The sequence below is a fragment of the Podarcis pityusensis genome (assembly GCF_964106645.2).
Source record: "Podarcis pityusensis genome assembly, chromosome: 10".
NCBI classification, from domain to species: domain Eukaryota; kingdom Metazoa; phylum Chordata; class Lepidosauria; order Squamata; family Lacertidae; genus Podarcis; species Podarcis pityusensis.
In genome coordinates this window covers 42,125,142-42,149,360 of record NC_138035.1, presented here as the reverse complement: position 1 = coordinate 42,149,360, position 24,219 = coordinate 42,125,142, and the positions used below count along the sequence as shown (strand labels likewise).

General features: G+C 42.3%; 2 long non-coding RNA genes across 3 annotated transcripts in view; one reads left to right on the top strand and one right to left on the bottom strand.

Moving 5' to 3' along the window:
- Positions 1-24,219, top strand: part of LOC308457483 — a 37,624-nt gene that overhangs the window by 7,609 nt on the left and 5,796 nt on the right. The window lies entirely within an intron of this gene.
- Positions 10,444-24,219, bottom strand: part of LOC308457480 — a 29,500-nt gene continuing 15,724 nt past the window's right edge. The window contains exon 3 of the long non-coding RNA XR_013976939.1: positions 10,444-10,961. This is a non-coding gene — a long non-coding RNA (uncharacterized lncRNA). The remainder of the gene's footprint in view (positions 10,962-24,219) is intronic.

The window sequence follows — 24,219 nt, the reverse complement described above, 5'->3', positions numbered from 1 at the left end:
CTAAGGGACACGGGTGGCGCTGTGGGTTAAACCACAGAGCCTAGGACTTGCCGATCAGAAGGTCAGCAGTTCGAATCCCCGCAACGGGGTGAGCTCCCATTGCTCGGGCCCTGCTCCTGCTAACCTAGCAGTTCAAAAGCATGTCAAAGTGCAAGTAGATAAATAGGTACCGCTCCGGCGGGAAGGTAAACGGCGTTTCCGTGTGCTGCTCTGGTTCGCCAGAAGCGGCTTAGTCATGCTGGCCACATGACCCGGAAGCTGTACGCTGGCTCCCTTGGCCAATAAAGCGAGATGAGCGCCACAACCCCAGAGTCGGTCATGACTGGACCTAATGGTCAGGGGTTCCTTTACCTTTACCTTACGTTACTTCTGGTAAATGAACTACCATAGTCTCTAGACTCTAGAGGGCCGTGAAAAATTGTGTCCCAGGCTTTTTAGACTTGTCTACCCATGTACTATCTGAGACCAAAGGGGCACATTGGTTGCCAGGTGTGATTTTTTTTTCTTCATCTCTCCTACCCCACTAGTTATTTAACCAAGAAACAATGTGAAATGATTATGGAGGGGTTTTAAACTCAGCAACTCCAAAGTAGAAATAAAACACAACTATTGAGCAAGGGAAAGCATTTGTCCTTCACAGCAGAGTAGCAAAGGGTATGGCCGATGCTCTTTCATCAGATTTGTTCCATTACAAATCCAGAAAACAAGGGAATTCCATTGGGCCACACTATGGAGCCACTGCTGCTCAGTGGTCGCCTTGATTTTGATGTTAAAATTATGCAGTTATGTATCTGAGAACTGTACATTAAACCTATTGATGGTTTTTATTTACTGTAACTTGAGGTGCTTGAGGTGGGAGTCACCTTCTAGATACTGCATAAAAATGAGTCATCAAAACTGTAACTCGTATCATAGCAACCGTTTCATAAATTATCTGGCTTTGAATCAGACTAGCAACAAGCTATAGTCAGATTTGCCAAACTACTTACTATTGAGAAGTCCTATTGCAGCAAGATCCACTGCTTTAAAGACTGTTACCATGATATTGTCACAAATGTCTTGCAAAACATTTCAATCTAATTATAATTTCGCCGCAAGTCTTAGTCAGAAGATGAGGTTTTGTTTTAGATATTACATAGTAGAAAGAAGATTTGACTGTATATTGACGCCAAATGGTGATGAGCATTGAAGTCCGTGACGTTTAGATTCTAAAGATTTAATGCATTAATTTGTCATCAGAGCTAAGCTGTTGCAGAGGCAGTCCCACTGCTGTCTTATCATGAACACAAAGCTTATTCATTTTTCCTGATGACTTCGGGGTCACCACACTTGCCTGACTGCCTGGTCATTTGCAGCCTCATGTCTGTACGTCACTCTTCTGTAAATCTTGTTTTCTCCCATATACAGAGTGTCAATATCAACATACATCATTTTTCTAACTCAGTTTCAATATATGGGAAGAGGAGGGGGTTAGTGTGCTCCCACAGTGTCTTGCTCTTCAGTATTGCCCCAATCTGCAGATAAATTGACTTGGGGAAAACCAGGAGAACGTGGGTACCTAGAGGCAAGCAAGCACCATAGGTAAAACCAAACAGCCTTATTGTCTTCATGGTGGGCGCCTCCATTTACAAACTCTATACTTTTGGATGGATAGCTGAATTTAACGCTACCCTTGAATCAGAATATTCATCTATTGCAGACAAGGGTTGAATTCAGATGCACAGAGGTTTCTGCCTGGATATTCTCCCCATGAATATTTTTTAAATTAAAAAACCCCATTCTTTATTATGTAATAAATGGGGACATAAGTTAGACTTTGCCAGACATCTCTAAGGAAGGTCAGCTTTGCAGTTATGCATTAGTATGATTTGTTTTGAAAAAAAATGGCACTTAAATATTTAAGTGTACCAGGTTCTATGTGTTTAATTTCATTGTTTAGCTGTTGCATAGTTTCCCAACTATGTAGCTGCTGGCAAAAAGCAGTGGGCTGCTCTTTATTTATGTGCTGCTGCTTTCGGGAGCTTTCATGACCGGCTGCAGTTATAAGTTGTTGCTTTATGCTTTGGAATATGTGTGTCAAAATGCATAGGATACCAACAAGCCCTCCTTTTATGGTACAGAAGATGAAGAAGACAAAGAGAAAGCGTAATTTTAGACTGTTTGCCATAACTGGTTTTATAAGAATCCCAGCTCAGGATTTTGTTTTTATCCTGGTGCATGGAGATTCAGACTTGTGCCTGTTCTTGCTAACAGCAATAGTTAAATGTGACTATGGTTTTCCAGCACCTTGCTAAAAATGTCCTCTGAGAACTTGGATGTCATGGCTCTCTGTTAGCAAGCAGAATGGAATTCGCAGTGCAACATGGACTATTGTGCCTTGTTGGTGTGCATGGCACTTTGCAGACCACAAGGGAAGAGGTCCCTGCCCCAGGGACCTTACAGTCTAAAGTTGGGCACAAGAAAGGAAGGGGAGGGGAATGGGAAATTGGTATGTGGTTATTTTATTCACAAATGCTCAGGCTTAGTCACACTAGGACATGGAGAATAAGAGGTTGTTGTGCCAAAGGCTATTGTCCTCTTTGCAGAAGAGCCATGCTTATTAATATGTACACACACACCCCTCAGTTCTCTGCTGACATGCCTTCTTTTCCCTAGAAAATTCTGGGGAAGAGAAAGCTTGTGAGCAACTGATTCTCACCCACTATTATGTTTCACTTCTATGTTGCATTGGTGAAGCGGATATAAACAGACTATGGGAGAGTCCACTATAGCTTGGGCCAGTGGAATAGTGGCCAGAACACTGGGCCAGGGTTCAAATCCCTGTTCAGCCACAAAACTCCCTTTTCCTGTTGTGGCTGCAAAGTACAATGAAAGTGGGATGGCTTGATGTTTCCCCAGAAAGAATCCGCTCCGCAGGCTTTTAGTTCATGAGATCCATAGATGGGATATAGCACAAAAGAGCAAGCTGTGTGACATGCATATTTATTTATCTTTGCAGCACTGAGGAACAGCCAAGAAAAGGGCTGCACTTTGGATGCCTGCTGGTCAGAAGGCAGGTACACATGACTTGGGCAGCCTTCTCTTGTTCATATAGAAAGGAGGAGGCTGCTTGTGCAATTCTGGAACTTGGCTTTAGAAATGAGAGAACGTTTGCAAACTATTCTATTAAAGGGTATGTTCAGAAAAGGGACGTAAATAGAGGCTGGAATGTCATCTCTGAGGTTCTCATGGCTTATGTCAGCAGCAGAGCCCCTACATGGAACTCTTGCCTTCTTATGTATAGTTCACATAAGGACAAACAGCCGTCTCCATTCCCTAGGGAAGCCCCGATTACCAGCCCAGTGCAGAGTTTCTAAAGCGTTCCATGCAAAACAAAAGGCAGAGCCTGGATTTGGGACGGAGCAGAGCCAAGACACAACGGCACATTTAGAAAAGTTACTTAGGTAGACGGCTGTAAAGCCCTACGGTGGGGATATTTTATAGCTGACTTTTGCCAATGTAGCTGAATGAGCTACATCATTTAAGGGCAGATACGTCCACTGATGGGTGTACTTAATTCAACCTGTGCAGCTGCTCTTCCAGATCCTCCAAGTGTCCCTATTATCCAGAGATGTCCCTGATTCAGAGAAGACATCCCGGTTTCTGATTTGATCCCAGAATGTCCCACTTTTCCTTAGGACGTCCCTGTTTTCAGTGGAGAAATTATGGAGGGTATGGTAGGATGTTCCTATTTTCACTGGATACATATTGGAGGGTGTAGAGTTATCTGACCCCTGAGCCATCTGAAGGCAATCCTGCATAGGGAAAGGTTGTTTTTTTTTACATGTTTAATGTTTTATTATGTTTTTATATATGTTGGATGCTGCCCAAAGTGGCTGGGGCAACCCAGTAAGATGTGTGGGGTATAAAGAGTAAAATAATCATTATGGAATAGGATGTCCCTATTTTCATTGGAGAAGTGTTGAAGGGAATGCTCTCCTCCCTAACCCCCATCCCTCTGTAGACAACTGTCTCTGTGCTTCAGCTTCCAACATGCACAAATCATAGATGGGGGAACATTACACAGCATACTGAGGGAAAACTTCATATTGTGTTTGAAGAAAGATGAGCTACACTAACATTTGGACATGCACACATTTGACTTAAATCGAGAAGCAATATCAGCGCAGAGTGGAAAATAATCCCCAAAGCTAAACTCCTCATTGTGGTTGGGCTATATAGCTTCATCTTAAAAACTTGGCTATATGTAACTACATCTCTATAATTTGTTTTTGTTTTTTATCCTTTTGAGGTTCTGCTAATGTTTGTACGATTATGTGCTAGTTTGTAAATATGTTTTTGATAAATCGATAAAAATATTAAAGAACTGACGCATAAGAATCAGGAAACTGGTATGTTTTCATAGCTCTGCTTATGCCCACAAGGAAGGCATGCAGTGTGGCCGTCAGACAGCCGTTGACCCCATTGGGATTTCAGTGCCTATTGATGACGTTTTTAGTTCAGATAAGCCTTAGTTCAGATAAGTTTTACAAAACAGATAAGCCTTAGTTCACATAAGTTTTGCAAACAGAACATTTTTTAAAAATGTGATCTTAATGTTGTTGTATATTCTGATTCCATAAAACTTTTTGTTGTGCACCACTTTGAAATTCTTCAAAGATGAAGCAATTAATGCATTTTTCAAACAAATAAATAAGAAGGCAAAGTTTCAATAAAGGGAGGAATTATATTGGAGTCATAGCACTCTAAGCACAGGTTTTGTTCGGCACCTAACATCATAGTCAGACATATGTTATGTAGGCAAGAGTTTACATCTGGAAATAGATCTGCCTTCTGCTTTTGTGGCATCAGGCTACAAAAAGGTGCTCATTTATATTCTGATTTCCAGTTATGCCAGAGGATCCGAAGGGAGATAATAAAAATACATATTGTGGTGTAGAAGGGAATTGGGAGAAAGGGTATAAGGTTATCAAATCCTTTCTTTAACAAGTATGTGGTAAGTTTAAGAACGCAGAAAGATCCCTCTTGGTTCAGGCTACAGCATTTTGTTCCCAAGGTGACACAACCAGAAGGCCCCATGCAGGCTGTGCAGGCAGTAGCAAGATACCATCTAGTATAATGGCCAAGTCACTCTTCAGAGACAGCCCTCTGTAAAAGACAAGTTTTCAATAGACACCTAGATACGGAAATAAGAGACACTGGCCAAAGTCCACCCATTTTGGTGGTGGGCTTCAGAGAGGTAAGCGTAGGTAGTGGTACATTGCCCAGCTTTCTGAAGGTGTCAGAATAAATGTGGTTGGGACTGCTGCAAAAAACCCAACAACCTAACAATATCTCTTCAGATGTCAAACATGCAAGGTTGAAAATGCTTTATATGCTATGTTGGTGATAATAAAAGATTTATTAAGTTACGGGGGGGGGGGGAATCTAACAATTATAACCCCTCACCATTCCCTACAGGTTTCTCAGTTTAATGTCAATGTCTCACTTTTCCAGTTGGCAATAAGCAAAGAACAAAACAGGCAGAGTAAGGGAAGCACTAGGACTCTGGTTTTGAAACATTTCCCCACCTGTATGCACTGATGTACTAAACATATTTCACGCAAAAAATATGTAGTTATAAGCGACTACAATCTTCTAGCTAAGTTGCCCTCGGAAGCCTTGTTCTTATATATTAATAATAAGGATACCATATTGTTTTCTTTAATATTGGGTGCTCTGTTAGTGCTTTAAAATGACTGGAAACCAAATTAAAGTTAATACGTTGTCTAGCAACCCAGAGAAACAAACATTTAACTGTTTTCTTATAGTGCATGCCATTGACTTACTCCACGCGAATGAAACAAGCTCACTGCAAGGAGTAAGTTAATTGTCCCTCTTGAGAATGTGCTGGAGGTTTAGACTCTGGATAAGAGATGTGTCACTCCTTGTGAAAGTTATCTGAGCCTCATTAATTCTTTCTAGTCAAATCAACCCCTTCATTTTTACTCCTCCTTATGGAGTCCAGACCATGCCACAAGGTTGGAAGCATGAAATAAAGTAGTTCAAGAATATGATGGCAGGGAGGGGGTAGAGAGAAGGAGGAGGGAACAGGGAAAGGTCACATTTCCTACCATTTTTTTTCTGAAGTCTTTCCCTGTTGCATTATAGAATGGATTATAATGATTCAATTATAAGACCCATTGCTCCAGAGCTCTAGTTGGGTAGAGGCCCTACTGCTGGCCCAGATTCTTAATTTTTAATGATGTTGGTGGTGGGTGTTAATGAGGCTAGCCACCAACCTGAGTTTTGTAGTCTCATACAATGGGGGTGATGGGCTGTGGGGAGCGGTAAAAGGAAAAGAAGAGTGGAAGTGGGGATGCTCCATGAAACCAGATCTCTTATTTGTATTCCAGTTTCGATGATACAAGAAGAGTAGCTACAATTCTGTGGTTCCGTTTTCCTGACTATATTTACATGGAAAATAGATGTACGAAAGTCAGAACTGCAGTTAGCACTGCAGTAAATCACGTTGCCTCTGACTTAAATGGTTGTTCGCTGTCAGCAAAATGAAATGCTTAAAAAAAGGGATCCAGAGAGATTATTTTTTCCTAAACATCATCATCATTAAGGTTTTATATCCAGAGGCTGTTCCCCTTCCCCGGCTCCACCCCCGCTTCTGCTCAGTGTTACAGATTTATTTTTAAATATGATAGAGAGCCAATTACACGATGGGCATTTTTTTTGTCTTTCTTTTTTCATTACATAATGGTAAATGGAGTATGGGAGTTAAACCTGGGAGACCTCAGCCAAGTACGCAAACTGGGTGGCCTTGGGCAAATCACTAGTGCTGTCACTCCATGCGTAAAGAATAGGAACCTGCCTGAAGTGCCCTCATGAGGGTGAACATAAAGATGGCAAATCATTTTGCACAATAAACCCTTCTTTGGATAATTTATATTTTCATCAAAATGTGTCACATGGCGGCTGAAATGAGCTGAATTAACTCTAGTGTACAGATAGACTTTCAGCATGGGACGTATTGCTTTTCAGACATCATCTGCCATTGTTTGGAAAAGATGGATGTTTCTGAAAGTGAAAAAAGAGTTCATTCAAAAAACAGACTGGAAAATGAGCCTTAACAATAGATCTTTATTAGAAAGGGCACCGGACTGCTATGCATGTTCCACTTGTTCATAGTATTGTATCGTTCTGAGTCAGCTGGCTCAGGCAGGAATAACAATCAGAGTTCTGTACAGCAATAATTGCTTGCTGAGGCACTAATTGGAACAAATTGCCCCCCAGGGGTAAAACATTGCATGATCTTTGCACCATTGAATCTGTCTATTTCTCAAATACTGAAGTGAGATTTGAATGCAATACATTTGTGATCAAGGTATCATGGTACTCAAGCAAGAAAGAGGTAGGCAAGTGAGTAAGACCTGCATCATTTTCAAGATTTTCATCTCTGAAGGATTACTTGCTAATTAGTAATCTGATGTATGATGAGATAAAGCAAAGGACTGAGTGTAACAATTTACTTGACAAAAATAAAATGTGGTTTGCTTCCCAAGTATTTCACGGAGTACTTTCTCCTGTATGAACCTCCTCCGCTCCCTCACAAGGCCTTCAGGTTGACTAGTATAGCCTACTCTGCTTTATTTCATTTAATGGTGTATGGTTATTGTCTGCGAGAAGGGACATTTTGTGGTGGCCCCAGAGTTGTGGATAACTCTTCCCAAGAAATGTGTACATCAGGGGTAGCCAATGCAGCATGACTGTTGGCCATGCTGCCTATAGCTGACAGAAGTTGCAATCCAACATCTGTAGTACACCACACTGGCTTCTGCTTATGTCTGTTCCCTGGTCTCCTTTCACAGACAGGTGAGAACACTTTTAATTCTGCCAGGCTTTTAGGGGTTAGTGGAGATTCTGTCTCTATGTAGTTGTAAATTTTGTTTTTTTGCTTAGCTGTTTTTCTATTTTATTAAGATTTTTAATGTGTAGTTTTTGAGTGTTACAATTATTAGCAATATATATATATATGGTTGCAAAGGGGCTGTTTTGATACTAAAGTATTACTTCAAAGGACACACCCAGATCTTACAATAACAAAAATCATCTTGCTAGATTTGACCACAGGTTCATCTAATCCAGGATGCTGTCTTCAACATTAGCTGGTTAGATGCTCCCAGGATGCTTACATGATGGAGACAACCATTCCAATTTCCCAGAAGTTAGCCCCATTGAACCAACAGGATTTACTTCCAAATACACACATAGGATTGCATTGTTAGTTTTTACAGAGCATTCATGGTTTCCAATGTTTTTTCAGACATGTTCTGTGCTTATTTTTCTGGGTTGATGGAATATAAAATAAAGTAATAAAACAACAGCAACATACATACATACATACATACATATGTACATACATTTGCAGCACCAGCTTTTCCAGTGTGATTAGACAAAGTACTATTAAGCCTTATTGGAGCTCCTTTGTGTTTAATAGGACATTTCCTAAGTACAGCTGCTGCCAGTTTTATGGTTTATTTATGAGTGCTGGGGAGGGAACTAATATTGAATGGCCTATTAATTGCCCTTGAATAACCCTGCTTGATTGCCCAGTGTCAGTTTCTGTTCCTATGACAGAGAGAGGGAATAGAAGGCTTTGATTCTGTTTGCTTGGTTTTCTTTCATTCATTCATTTTTTCCTTGATGTTTCATTCTCATTTTTCTAATGATACAGTATAGTTGTCCAGTTCCATCTGAGCTTGGAGGTCACAAGGGAAACAGGCAGAGTGACCAGTCTATGCCAAGGTCAAGCTGAGAGCAGACAAGAGCAGGACCTTGGACAGCTCCAGCAGAGCCTTGTTCTCTGAAGCTACAGTTGTTGCCTCTGCAAGGAGCTAGAGCATGGGTCGGCAAACTAAGGCCCGCGGGCCAGATCAGGCCCAATTGCCTTCTAGATCTGGCCTGCGGACGGTGCAGGGATCGCCGTGTGGATCGCCAGTGCGTGGGTCGCCAGTGTGCACGTTCTTTCCCTCTCCCTCCCTCTCCCTAACACGGCGGCCCTTTTCTCCTCAGGGACGGAGCAATCTTATCCCACGCCGGGTGCCCTCAACAGCAGGACTCAGCTCGCCTGCCTGCCTGCCTTAGCAGGGCAGCGCTGTGAAGGGGGCGTGTGATGCCGGCTGCCGCTGCATTTTCCTCCTGCTCCTCCTCCCTCTCCCTCAGCCCACCCTTCTTTCCTTCTCCACGCCCCTTTTCCGCACCGCTTCCTCGCTTGCTTTCGTCTTTGCCGCCTTCCTCCATCTCTCCCTCCTTCATTCCTCCTATGGCGTTCAGGCGGGTTGTTGCGGTGGCTGCGGCCGCTGCTTGCGGGTTGGCAGGCGGCTCTGTCTTCCTTCTCCATGGTGCCTCTTAGGAAGCAACAGCAGCAGGTGGTGGGTAAAAGCTCCGGTGATGCCCCGGTTCCCCTACCTCTGTCCGTGGCTCCTCCACTGGGGCTGCTGCTTCTGTCTTCACCAGCCAACGCAGCCTCCTACCCTGCCACAGTGCCTGGCTGGCTGGAGAAGCCCAACTGCGGCTATTGGGACGACAACTGGGACAGGTAAAGTGAAGCATCTTCAGGCCGCTTTGCGGACAGATGAAAATCGTTCCCCCCCACCATATAGTCCGGCCCCCCACAAGGTCTGAGGAACAGTGGTCTGGCCCCCTGCTGAAAAAGTTTGCTGACCCCTGAGCTAGAGTCAACGGAAGCCTTATGGAGGTTGGCCAGACCTAATGTATGGTAAGCTCTGCCTCCCTGGAGGAACCAGCTGGCTGGTTAAATGTCCCTCACCCTATTTTGCAGGGAGATAGATGGTGGTGGGGTTGGGTCGTTTGGTCAGGAAGGTCCCCAGTAAGGTACAGGAGGTAGCCTATATGTCATTCTCATAAGAGATCTCCACCATCCATTGCAAGATTCTTGGTTGTGAGTCATGACAATTATTCCACTATTAAAATTATAAGAAAAAAACTGAGAGAAAACCAGTAACTAAAGCCCTCCTCTCCTCTGGTCAGCAAAAATAGAAACCGACCCTGCAAATTTTCAAGGGGAAATGGAGATACACTCTTTAACACTAATTTTCCAACAACTCTGATATGAAAGCAATGACATGTAGGAAACATTTAGCCAGTGTTTCTGAGACCCTTTGCTAAATAGGCTTATCTGTGAACAAACATTATAGGATGATATTGGCCATAAGGAAGGGCAATGCTGGATGATATAGTAGTACAATAAATGCTTTTGTGGAAACTACATTTCAACTCTGTTTCACCTAAATTGTGGGAAAGTAATGCCTCAGCGGCAGACTAAAGGGCTGTAGAGTATTTAAAAAAAAAAAAACACACTAGATGGGTTCAAACACATATTTCTGCTAGATCTGGAAAGCTCATTATAGCAAGGGTATCATTATAGCATAAGGAATCCATGTCTGTGTTCAAGAAACCTATGTGGAACCTATGCAACTCTGTTAGTACTAGTAGATCTTGTTGTGTTAGTGGCGAAATGAGTGGAGCCCATTGGAACTTCCCAGGATAGGATTGTTTACCCTTAATCCTTCTCCTCCTCCCTTTTTTTAAACATAGGCTTCTTACAGCAAGAAGATGAAATATGATGATTTTCTTAGGATGCAAAACTGACCACGCATACCTGGAAGTAAGCCCCAGTGAATTCAAACAGACTATGAGTAGACATGGTTAGGATTGTGCTGCTAAATTTTATTTTATTTTTTCCTTTTAAACAGAAAGTCTTCTCTTGAGGCTAGTTCTTACCAGTACATTTCAGTGTGGGCTGGAGCTTCTCAGTCATGCAGACCATAATTAATATTTTTTACATTAGAGCTGGACCACAAACCACAGCTTTAAAGTATAACTTTTTGAAATCTTGATCTGGCAGTGTTCACCAATGAGTACTTTCGTACCATGGAAGTTGAATGGCACTGCAAATAAGATTAAGCAGAAAACCAATAACTTGCAGTTTGGAAAGCAGAAGCTGGGCCTTGGTTAGAAAAAGAACTGCTCAGCTTTAACAAACTCTATTTAAAAAGTCAGGACTGTCCAACAAGTGGAAACTCTGTGTAATACTGTTTATTTGAAACCTAAAGTAGTTTAGCTTGTATCAATAAATTAACTCATTTAGATGTCATTTAAGCTGACCTAAATGAGAACTGAAGCAGTAACAACCCTGGTTTAAGTATATATTGGATCCTTAAACTCAGTCATAGCAAGCCTCACTCAACCAAGAAAACTAACAAAACCAACTGTTTGCATTCTCTATTTGTAACCAAGGAAAGTAAAGACACATATACTGGCATTGCTTTCACTAATTCTTGCTCCCAAATTGAGGGTTCATTTCACACTTAACATGAAATAAGTTTGCCATCAAACATAAGTTTGCAGCACAATCCTGCACATGGCTACCTCAACCTATTAAGCCCAAGGTTTCCCAAACTAAGCTTCCTAGAGCAAAAATATATGCCTGGAGGCTTAGTTTGGTCAGAATTCAGTACACACTTCCAGAGTTAATGCTAAAGACATTGCTTCTGGTAAATGGGCCACCATAGCTGCTAGAGGGTCATGAAAATTTGTGTACCAGGCTTTTTAGACTCATCTACCCATGTACTATCTGAAACCAAAGGTTGCCAGATGTGAAATATATTGGCATTGTTTTCAGCTCTCTTACCCTGCTACTAGAGGCATATAAGCAGAGACTATATGGCCATCTGTCAAAGATGCTGTTGTTGCTTCCTACATTGCAGATTCTGCATTCAGCAAGAGGTTGGAGTAGACAAGTGCCAAGATCCCTTCAAACTCAGATTCCTCAGATGTAAATCCCTTCCCCAAATTTCAATAGAATTAAAGTTCATGTGATTTACTTCAAGTAGGGATTTTAAATGAGTGGCAGTTAGGAAAGTGTTGCATTTTGTCATTTGTTATCTGCGGTTTTTTCTGCCTTGGCTCCCATTCCATAGTTCAGTGGGGATTTGAAGCCGAACTTCCAATTGTTTAAACCATGGGTCGACAAACTAAGGTCCGCGGGCTGGATCAGGCCCAATTGCCCTCTGGATCCGGCCCGCAGATGGTCCTGTAATCACCGATGGATGGCATGATCATTCGGGCTGTGCCATTTTTTTGCGAAAAAATTTCCCCCCTCCCTCCCTCTCACACAAACCGTGGCAGTGCCCCCTCTCTCCTCCTGGCTTCTCCCCACCCTGTGGAGGAAGGGAGCTAGGCTTTGATGGGTGCCAGCCAATCCAAAGCCTCTCCACCCACGGGCTGAGGTGCAGCCCAGACTCGCCACCCGCCCACCGGCCTCTCCGTGCATGGCCATGCTGTGGGCATGTTGCAGGGCTTCTGCTGGAGATTGGTGCGCCTGCTGGCCCCGCGCCTGGTGCCCGGGAAAGCTGGTCCAGAAAGGAGAGGCGCTGCCACCAGCTCCCAACCACAGGCAGAGCAGCGGAGGAGGTAGGAAAGCAGGGGGAAGGGAGGGGCTGGGGGAGAGGGGGGAGACAGAGAAGCCCCCCCTATGCTGCGTGTGTGCGTGTGTGCGCGCCACAAGGTCTGAAGGGCAGTGAACCGGCCCCCTCCTAAAAACGTTTGCTGACCCCTGGTTTAAACTCAGCACTGTCTCCACAGTACCATATATTTTGGAAGAAGTACAGGCACACATATATGCAGGGCTTTTTTTCAGCCAGACCTGTTCCAGCAACTCTTAGGTGGCCCCATTGCCATTCTAAGAGAATGAGGGATATGTTCATGGTGAATTCCGGCACCTCTTTTTCTGGAAAAATAGCACTGCGTATGGATACTATGGATATCACTGGAACTATGGTGTTCTTTAGGAGAAGGCACCCATAATATGTTGCAGTGTTGGCATTACCTAAAAAAAAGGTTGTTCATTTGAAATCAAGGACTTCTGGTAACTCTGGACTCAGCTATACAGCTGCAAATAAAGTTTTAAGTGTGTTTTAAGTGTAGTATACAGTGTGACACTAGATGGTGATCCTTATGGAAAATTCAATGTATTTTTAAAGACGCCTTTTTTTTTATAAAAAAAAAGCATTTTCAGAACAGTTTTTATATGTGTGTAGAGCTAGGGACCTGGATTTGTAGCTTGCATCTCCCCCTGGCTCTCTTGCAGAGCACAGATAACAATGGCAAAATGCAAGAGTTTCCTAGCTGACAGTTAGGAAGAATACCAGATGCATATTCACAGGGTAAACTTCTGTGGACAAACTCTACTCTCTGGCAAAGGAATAAATGTCAAGGTAGCTTGGCAAACTCCTTCAGTCTCATTCCAAAGATACTATCTCTACCTTCCTTTGTACTCAGTTAAGGGCCTAATCATCTTTATGGGGGGAATTGTATTAGATCCAAACTAGAGGTAATCCCGACTTCTCCTTACCTGGGAGTAAGCCCCATTGAATTCATTAGGAATTACGGCTAGCCTTGTGTTACTGTAATTAATGAGAATTAAAGTCTTGCTGACCACCTTCAGCCCCCATCACTTTCAAAGTGTGTACTCTAAATATGACCTATCCTAATATTTATATGCTACAGGTAAATACACTGCAGTAGGACTTCTACACAGACTGTGTAGAAAAGATCCTGGGGTGCTTCCAAACAGGTGTTTATTTTGGGATTGGAGGTCCTCTTCATGTGTGCAAGCTTTTTTGCAGTGTACATATGACATCATTGTTATCAAAATGCCAGTCTGTTTTTTCCCCCTCCCATTTAGACTTGCACATGTTACCCCCTTAAAACACAACTCGATTGTTCTTTTTCTCAGTTCATATTGAAGCTGTTTTTTTGGGAGGGGGCAGGAAACACATCAAAATGCAGTGAACTACAGGATATATAAGGCATGAATATGAATTGAGTCTAATGTCCTGCATTCACCACTTCCCAAACCAGCAGATGCAGAGGAACGAGTGGGGGTGTATACAGCCTTAATCTGGACTGACCATTTCCAGAAGAACCCTAAAAGTTTTTTTTTTAAACTGTTGCCAATGACCTGATTGAGATATTGGTGGGCATATTTTGGGATATGAATATGAGCATTATTCTCTGCAAGCAGGTTGCCTGGAAAACAAAGTACTGTATATGAGATCATAGGCTGTTCCAGAATCATAGAGTTTCAAGGAATTTTAGGATTATCTAGCCTCTCCCTGCTTCTCCATCAACAAACGAGTAAAAATCACATGCTTGTGAACAGCCACAGCTTCATCTGCTTGTTTTAGATACTACAATTCTTCGCAACATGAAGGATTATAGTGAATACTCCCATCTTAAAACCTCTCAACAACAAATCCTAAATTAGCAGTGGGAGTCATTCCAAGGCTTTGCGTCAGAAGAGAATCACAGTATTCGGAACTTTATTTTTTTGGACATCTCTCAAGATCAGGCTGTGTGTGTGTGCGCGCGCGCATGAGAGGGAGTGTGTGTGTGTTCATGTTTTGAAAGAGGCCAAAAATAATCTTTTTAATGGAATATTATTTATTTCACTGCCCTGCAGGCAAAATATATTGCCTGATATATTAGATACCAAAGCAGATATGCACCAGAACTGAAAAGGTAATATCGAATTCCAACTATTTAGACAGGAATGTGCTAGCTTTCAAATTTGCATAACCAAAGGGGGGTGTCTGCCAGATAAATATACGGTAATCTACACACATATATTAATAATTGTTTTTGGACATAGTACCAAAAGAACGTCTGCAATTACACTGTTGTGTTAATAAGGGTACACCATTAATGATTCAGACAGCATGATAAACATTGAATTAATAATTCCTTTGGAACATCCAGACCAGAAATGCTAGTAGCTATTCAATGCATTCTAGTGAGTAAGTGATACTTGGCAAACTCCACGTTGAAGGCTTGATCTGAGTCAAGAAACTGCTTTCTGGAAACAAGCAAGGATTGAATCCAGGATTCAAAGTCTTAACCAGGAGGAAGTAGATGAACTGTAAAACTCCCAGTGAGTTTGGATGTTTGGTACAGTGACCTGTCATATTAGGAATACATATTCAGGCATTTCCTGAATGCTAACAGTTAAGGAGATTGGTGGGGTGATCTAGGGAAGGAGTTCCAAAACACAGGTACCACCATTGCCTTTTGTGGAATCAGATACCTAGTGGCCACCAATTCCTAGGGAGTGCAGGCACCTAAAGTTACATACTCAACTGGCTGCCAGATGCTGCAATGCCTGCCTAAGGAACAAGGATGACTCTGGAATAAAAGGATACTCATAAGTAAGCTACTCCTCACTTGCAGACCCAAGAAACATGGATGGTCCACAGCTGCGCTATCAGACTGTGATTCTGGCCCTGATCCACTCTTAGCTGCTCTGCCTGTGAGTCACCTGGTTGAAGATGTCAGCAAGGTGTTGGCTCTATGGTGATGTTGAATGGAATGTTCCTATTTTAATCTGAGGAATGTTGGAGTGTATGGGTCATCATAACTCTGATCTCATCTTCAGGTGAGTCCTATGCAAGCAGACACAGATGATGGATGGCTTAATCATTGAACTCTGTTCTGGTACAAGGCCTATAGTAAGTTCATGGAAGAAACATTTCCCATCTCCTTCTCCTTCTCCCTGTGCCCCCTGAAAAGCATCGGGAGAGTTGTGGGCTCTGCTGGACCATGTGTAAGGAAATCAGCCCTGAGTGCTCACTGGAAGGACAGATTGTGAAGCTGAGGCTCCAATACTTTGGCCACCTCATGAGAAGAGAAGACTCCCTGGAAAAGACCCTGATGTTGGGAAAGATGGAGGGCACAAGGAGAAGGGGACGACAGAGGACGAGGTGGTTGGACAGTGTTCTCGAAGCAACCAGCATGAGTTTGACCAAACTGCGGGAGGCAGTGGAAGACAGAAGTGCCTGGCGTGCTCTGGTCCATGGGGTCATGAAGAGTGGGACAAGACTAAACGACTAAACAACAACAACAGCGTAATGCTCTAGAACCCGTGCTATTTTTCTAGAAAAAAATAGGTGCTGGAACTCACCACAAACACATCTCTTATTCTCTTATAATGGCAATGGCACCCACTGAGAGGTGCTGAAACTGAATTCCAGCGAGTTCCCGCTGGAAAAAAAGCCCTGCCTAGAACCAAGCGTTCCAGAAAACAAAAAGTCTGCTCTCAGTAGTCAGCCCCACTGATAAAAATACAATAAAATAATAATAATACAATAAAAAATACTCAGCCCCACTGATAGTAGCTGTCAACAATAAAAATCTGCTACACACTACACTATTGAATCAACTTGAGCTTTAGATGTTTAGTCAAGTGCAAGGACAAAAGCTTGCAGCCCTAAAAGCACATATTCTGCATATCTCCCAGCAACCCACAGGGGTAAAATTGAGGCAACTTCCCAAGATGATTATGTGATTCCTGCTGCCTGCTTTGACTTCCCCCTGCCCACTTGTGACCAGAAGTTTTCAAGTGTCTCCCTTTGACTTTATAGGCTTCCTGGGGGCTTTTGCTACTGGTGTGTTTAGAGCTCACTCCATCATTTCCTTTCAAGAGCTGCCGAAAATGGCACTTTGGAGGAAACAGATGGGCTGAGTGTGGCAGTTAGGCGGCTTATTATCACCCTGAAATGGTTTCTATAGCAACTAGAGAGATTCTGGATCATTGGTCTACCCTCCTACAGGAGTAGGTGATGGCTCATCAGACTGGCAGGTATGTGGAAAAAGCTCTGGGCACATCCTTCCACTCCTCCCCAAAACCTATTTTTAGATGGCCACGGAAATAAAGTAAATGCACATTCATACATGGCCATGCCCAGGGTTGTTGATTTTTGAGCAGGAACTCAGGGGAACAGAGTTTCCTTACCTTTAAAAAATTAAATAATAATAATTATTTTTGTCTGGGGGGACTGGAACAGTTATAAACCCAATAACTGAACCAAAAATTCACCTATATCTGTAATCGATAAAGTTGTGGCTATTTCTAGTCCAGATCATTGTCTGCTTGAGTATATTAATCACATCTTACATTTAGCCATTCTGTGTGTGTGTGTGTGTGTGTGTGTGTGTGTGTCAGTCACTGTACTGGACCTGCAACAAACTAACCAACATTCATTCATTTAAGACACATTTAAAGCGCATGCCCCCATCCCAAGAATCTTGTGAACTATAGTTTGTTTAGGGTGCTGGGAATTGTAGCTGTGTGTAAATTTCAGTTCCCAGGGTTCTTTGGCAGGGGGAGGAGCCATGTGCTTTAAATGCCCTTTACATGTATGGTGTGGATGTGACTTCAGATATCCTGGCAACCACAACTCGTGCCTCCAAAATGTGGAGGTGCCTCAATTCCAACTCATCCTGCTGAGCCAGTCTCACCAAGCCAGTCTGATGTGGTTGGGAAGGGAAATGTATTAGGAGCTCACAGTTGACTGTAATGGACATGTTTATACCTCTGCCATTTCAGGAAACTCAATGTGGTGTACATGGTTTACCCCTCCTCATTTAATCCCCACAACTTCCCTTGTGAGGCTAGGCTGTGAGGCAGTGACTGGCCCAAGGTCACCCAGCAAGCTTCAAAGCCGAGTGAGGATTCATGCTAAGAGGATGGCATGGATGTTAAGAGGATGGCAGCATTGCCAAACCCTCACCATGGTCAACTCCCATCTGGAAACATTTGTCCCCACTGTGGAAGGACGTGTGGATCCAGAATTGGCCTTCGCAGTCACTTATGGACTCACTGTTAAAACCATGTTCATGGAAGACAATCTTACTCGGCTACGAGTGATCATCAAAGAAGAAGTGGGCATAACTTGAAGGTGAGATCTACATGACTTAACTTTTTTTGTAAGTACATGTAATGCCCTTGCTCATCTTGTAGCAAGTCGTCTTCGTATTATGTATCTTTCAAGTTTGACAGTGGTTTGTTTTTTTTACTTTGAGCAACTATGTAAATCTCATCATTCCCAATATATTCCTCTGCCCCTCCTGCTATTCTGCTTGCCCCTTGCTCCAACATCACATCCTTTAATATTACTTCCTCTTAGGAAAACGGAAAAAAAAGCCCAGTTCTGTTACATTTAGTATGAATTTCTTTGCTTGCTCTGTACCCTAAAAAACAGTTTGATTTTGTAAAAAGTTCCTGACTCCTTCAGGGTGTAACACAAGCAAAACACATTCGTAAGCAAAGAAACAACAGCAGTGAACAACAGCGCCATGTTGTAATAAACCATTGTTTGTTTACTATAACATTTAATTGCTCAACTTTAATCATAAATGCAACATCATGTTATTCGTCAGGAAGACCTTTTGCCTGGTTAGCTGAGTCATATAACCAAGCCACATATTTATAAGTCTATGAAGAGGTGACCATTCAGTTGTCTACGGACAGTAGCTTGAGCTCCAGCAACAAGAGGGCAAAAACTTGTGCCTCACTTTCATGGGTGATGCTTAAACTGATTTTAAAGTACAGTAATCTAAATCTGCCTTCAGTGTGATTTCTCATCTGTATTGTCTAATAGGCATACACTGTCACAGTGCTACAAATAACACCAGGGAGACTCCTGTGTGACGTTGCATAGTGATAGAGCACTTGCGTTGAACGAGGTTCCTGGCACAGTCCCTAGAACTTCCTGGAAAGGCGGGGAAAGACCCAGACTGAAACCCTGAAGAACTGCTGCCAGTCACTGTTGACAATATTTGACTCATTCGACCAATGATCTGACTTAGAATTGACAGCAAGTTGTCGTATACCATCTTCATAGCTTTGCCCTTCCCCAGAGCAGGATGGAGACCACAGCCAATATCCTTCTAAATGTTTCCCTCATCCATGGAGAGAATGACATGAAGGGGAGCTGGGCATACACCTGGGCATTTGCAGTCATTGCATAGCCATTTCCATACGCATTCATTATATTTCTATGACACTTTTAATTCACACAAATCACAAAGCAGCTCACAAACAATAAGTACCAATAACATAGTAGAACATCACAATCACAACATAAATCATATAGAATAAATAACAAATAGCCAGTAGAACAATGGCAAAACCAACTGGCCGTAATGGTGATGAGAAAGGTATGTTATCGGTTGCTCCCAACATCAGTGTGACAGAAAACGCCCCGCAATCATTACATAATAATGTATAAAATTGTGAGCAAGCTCAGAGTGGATGGATGGATGGACTGAGAGGGAGACAGGTGACCCACATTCATCCACTACTTCTCCCCTTAAAACTAAACCTCATTTCCCCTTTTTCCAAATGCACATCTTAGCACAGCCACCAGCTGGGCTAACCAAAGCTTTTAGCTCCCTTGTAAATAATAAACAGCTGATGGATGTATCATTTCCTCTTCCACTAAGGTTGCAAATCTTTTTCTGCAGGCTCTTAATGCCTACAAAATCCTCACTGTTAAGAGGCTGCTCTGCCCACGCAGCTGTGTCTGTGTCAGAGGAATAACATGTTCCCTGCTGTATCGTGTATAGTTTTTCTTCTCTAGCAAGAGGCAAAATGAAAGCTACTCAAAAGCAACTTCTTGATCAGCTTGAGAAATATACATTATAGACAGCAGGGTGATCAAAGGGGTATGTGCTGATTCATTGGCTATATTCATCTAAAAAGGTGTGTGTGTCACATGTACAATTCTGACAGCTTCTAGGGCTGTGTGCAACTATTACAAAGCCTTAAAAGGGTTCTAGAATTGTTACATACTGTAGGCCGTGCACTGAAAAAAGGAAAGATTTATTAAAGAACAAAGTCATTACGGATGAAAAATCAGTAAGGATGATTTTTTTCACCATTCAAGATGCCGGGGAACAGGAAGTGTGGCTGACGTACACTTCTTCCTCTCTATGATTCTTTATCATATCTGAACTGGAGATTGTACAGCCAGCTTCCCTTGCACTAAGATGCATCAGTGATTCCTACATCAGAAGCATGCACACATATCTCACAGATGAGGAGATGCATGTGCTTCATTTTGGACACTGATGTCAAAGGAAGGGTACCCTCAGAGAATGGTGGACAAACTGAGAGCTTAGAAGCCTGCAAGATAATTTACATTTCTTGAAAATGGCCTGTCTGGCCAGTCACCTTCCTTTTCTGTTGCAAAATTTTGAACTACATCCTAGATTATCAGTAGCAGGATCTCCATCTTTCTGTATGATGATTTCTCCATGTGCCATGTGGATGTAACCAAAACATATTTGGATTGAGAGGGAGTTGGGTGTTCAGATTTTTCAGAGGTTCTCAAACTGCATTCCCAAGAAGTTTATTGGGGTTCTTCAGTGATAACATTTAGGGTAGACAAATGTCTCTGAAAGGCAAGCACTGCTTCATTATGAAACATCTCCAGAGATGCTCAGGCCCAGGGGAATGTTAGGTTATAGGTTGACACACTCTTATTTTGCACAGAGGAAGGGCATACCCGAGAGCCTTGAGTGGCATTCAGTGTAAAAGAAGCCCCAAATCTATTGGCACTTGAGGTGGTCTTGCAAACATGCATAAAGTTTGGGAAGAGGTCATGAAGGTAATTTCTTACATAATGGGTGTAAAGGTAAGCGCTCATCTCGCTTTATTGGCCAAGGGAGCCAGCGTACAGCTTCCTGGTCATGTGGCCAGCATGACTAAGCCGCTTCTGGTGAACCAGAGCAGCGCACAGAAACGCCGTTTACCTTCCCGCCAGAGTGGTACCTATTTACCTACTTGCACTTTGACGTGCTTTCGAACTGCTAGGTTGGCAGGAGCAGGGACCGAGCAACGGGAGCTCACCCCGTCATGGGGATTCGAACCGCTGACCTTCTGATCGGCAAGTCCTAGGCTCTGTGGTTTAACCCACAGCGCCACCCATGTCCCATAATGGGTGTACTGGTGCCTTTAAACCCCAAACTGTGACTTCTATCAATTACTAATGAGTCAAATAGATTTAATATGTAAACCACTTATAATTTTTCTATTAGTAGCTGCTTTTTTGACCATAACCCTGGGCTGGAAGGAGTCTTGGGTTTTTCTTTAAATAATTGTTTCAATGGCAAATTAATGGTTATTCTCAGTTCTGTGAAACTGATTTATAAATTAAGGGAATCTTGGAGGGGGGCAGCTACATCTATGGATTTTGCCTCCATTTGGTAGCAATTTATTGCTTATATGATAAGGCCAATCACAGGGATAGGAAGTCCTGATGAAATATGGCTTTATTTGGTATTTTGTCGTAACATCTAATTCATTGTGCAGTCCCTTGAGAATGTATTTTATGAGGTGATGGCTGTGAAGCTTGGGTTTGTTTTTGTTTTTTAACTGTTTCCCTTCCTCTTCTTTTTTATTTTTTAAATTTCATATTTCTTATCAGATTGTGATTTTAACTTCATAATACATTTTTAAAAAAAAAACCCTCCCAAACCCACCCTGGAATTATCATCTTTACAACGTTGAAGTGACTCAGTAGGCAAACAGTGATTTTGTGATGGTTCCCAGAGGGTAGGAAGTTTGAGAAGAAAACCACTAGTTACAGGGAAGGAGGCAATGCTTTTAAGTTAAAAGGCAATAGCAAACCCACTTCTCATCCTCTTTGCAAGAGTCCTACAGGATGGGGGAAAGGAGATACCATTGAGGCATGAGAAGCAGAAGGGCTGTTAAAACTATAGGGATGGTGGGGCTACCAGGTTTCAACGCAAGTTTCTTCCACGACTCCTCCAATGGAGTCCAGTAACACTGTGACTATAAAAGGTAAAGTATGCTGGTAAGCCACTGGAGTCCTGCAGTATTCCTGCGGCCTATCAGATTGTTTGAATAGGGTAGATAACCACTGGACTAAGCTGCTGTGCGTGCACATCCTGCTGCAGTAGTTAATTACCATGCCCTCACTTTGGCATGCAGATTGGGAACAACCCCTTTCTTAGACAAATAAATATATGTGAGTTGTAAGATTAATAGGGGGAGAGGAACGGGCGGACAGGGAAAGAGATCTTGGTTATAATCAATACCAAGTAGCAAAGTAATGCCTTTTCCCAAATACCTTATACGGCTATAGCCAGCCTTAGTCACTTCTTGCCAATTTATGTTCCCTTTGTGTTGGTGCCATGGCAACTCCTCTCCGTTTATTGTTGGCATGCTTGACAGAGGAGTTCTCGGAGGATGAATTCCTTGACCTTCCCAGATGCTGCTTATTTGGAGTTCAGAAGATTGTTTCTTTTTATAGGCAGCAAGTTAAATTGGGATTTTCTTACATATGCAAATAAATCAGCTTGCCTCCGATCCACCAACCTGCTCCCCCAGTATCTGCCGCTGCTTTATCTAGGATTTTTGCCGTCGTCTGAAATGAATATTTTTTTTTAAAGGAGTATGTCTAAAAGCAGAAGTAATGTTGGATTTATGGTTATGATCTGACTAACAAACATTGTATGCAAACCGCTCAGGTAATTAGGAGTCTGGATAAACAGGAGTGCTGTGCTATATAAGGAGGGACAGCTTGGGAGGGTGGAGTGCAAAGGCAATTGCAGGAATAATGAAGTATGGCTAGACGAGATATATATTAGATGCCTAAGTCCAGATTACTGCAAATATCTGGAACATGCAGGTGCAGAGGTAAATACTGGCATATTGCCAACAAGCTGCTTTACCTGAAGGAATGCAGTGGATCTGAGTTTTATAGCAGGCCCTGGCTTAAGAAGAGACTGTTTGGGATCATCAGAGTCCCAAGATCAGGAGCTAAGTTCTCATGCACAGTATCCTGGCTCCATCTGTATATATGATTTACTCTCTCTCAGTCAGTCACTTGATGCCCTGGACTCCTGGTTTCAGACACATAAGGTTCAAGTCAGGAGGTGGAATCTTTTTCATAGAATAATAGAATTGGAAGGGACCGTGAGAGTCATCTAGTTCAACTCTTTTGCCCAGCATGGGGCTCAAACCCACAACCCCAAGATTAAGAGTCTCATGAACTACCGTCCCATCTCTCTTTTAAATGTGGATTACAAAATATTTGCAGACATTTTGGCAAATAGATTTAAAAAAGTTTTAAATGAAGTAATTCATAAGGACCAGGCCGGCTTTCTCCCAGGAAGACATCTGTTTGCTAATACAAGGAACATTATTGACATTTTGGAACTTTTGCAAACAGACATAAATACAAAAGCAGTTTTAATTTTTATAGACGCGGAGAAGGCCTTTGACAATATCTCCTGGAAATTTATGATGGGAAATTTAAAAGAGATGGGAGTGGGACGGGGTTTTGAGAATGGGATCGGGGCGATATATTCAGAACAGAAAGCTAAACTGATAGTTAATAATGTGGTTACAGAAGAGTTTAAAATTGAAAAAGGGACACGACAAGGTTGCCCTATTTCCCCTTTGTTATTTATTTCGGTTCTGGAAGTGCTATTGAACTTGATTAGAGAGGATCGGTTGGTGGAAGGAATTCAGGTCGGTCAGAAACAATATAAATTAAAAGCTTTTGCAGATGACCTGGTTTTGACCTTGCAGAAGCCAGAGCCCAGTACGAAAAGAGTATTACAACTGATTAATGACTTTGGTCGGGTGGCTGGATTTAAACTAAATAAACAGAAAACTAAGGTTTTGGGGAAAAATTTGTCTGATACAGAGTCAGAACGGTTTCAGAATGAGACGGAACTTAATGTGGTTAAAAAAGTAAAATACCTAGGGGTAAACATAACAGCAAAAAATCTAAGTCTATTTAAGGACAATTATGAAAAATGCTGGACAGAAATTAAGAGAGACTTAGATAGTTGGTCAAAATTGAAACTTTCTTTGTTAGGCCGAATTGCTGCTATCAAGATGAATGTATTGCCAAGGATGTTGTTTTTATTTCAAACACTTCAGGTCTTGGACAAAACGGGGTGCTTTCAGAAGTGGCAGAGAGACATTTCTAAGTTTGTCTGGCAGGGCAAAAAGCCCAGAATTAAGTTTAAGATATTAACTGATGCAAAACAAAGAGGGGGCTTTGCCCTGCCAGACTTAAAGTTGTATTATGAAGCCGCAGCGTTCTGCTGGCTAAAAGACTGGCTACTTCTTGAGGACACTGATGTGCTAGATTTGGAAGGGTTTAACAATGCTTTTGGATGGCATGCATATTTATGGTATGACAAGGTTAAAGCAAATAAGGCCTTTAAGAACCATATTGTCAGAAAATCATTGTTTAATGTCTGGACAAAATATAAAGACTTGCTGGAAAATAAAACACCAAGGTGGCTTTCACCTTTGGAAGCCAAGGC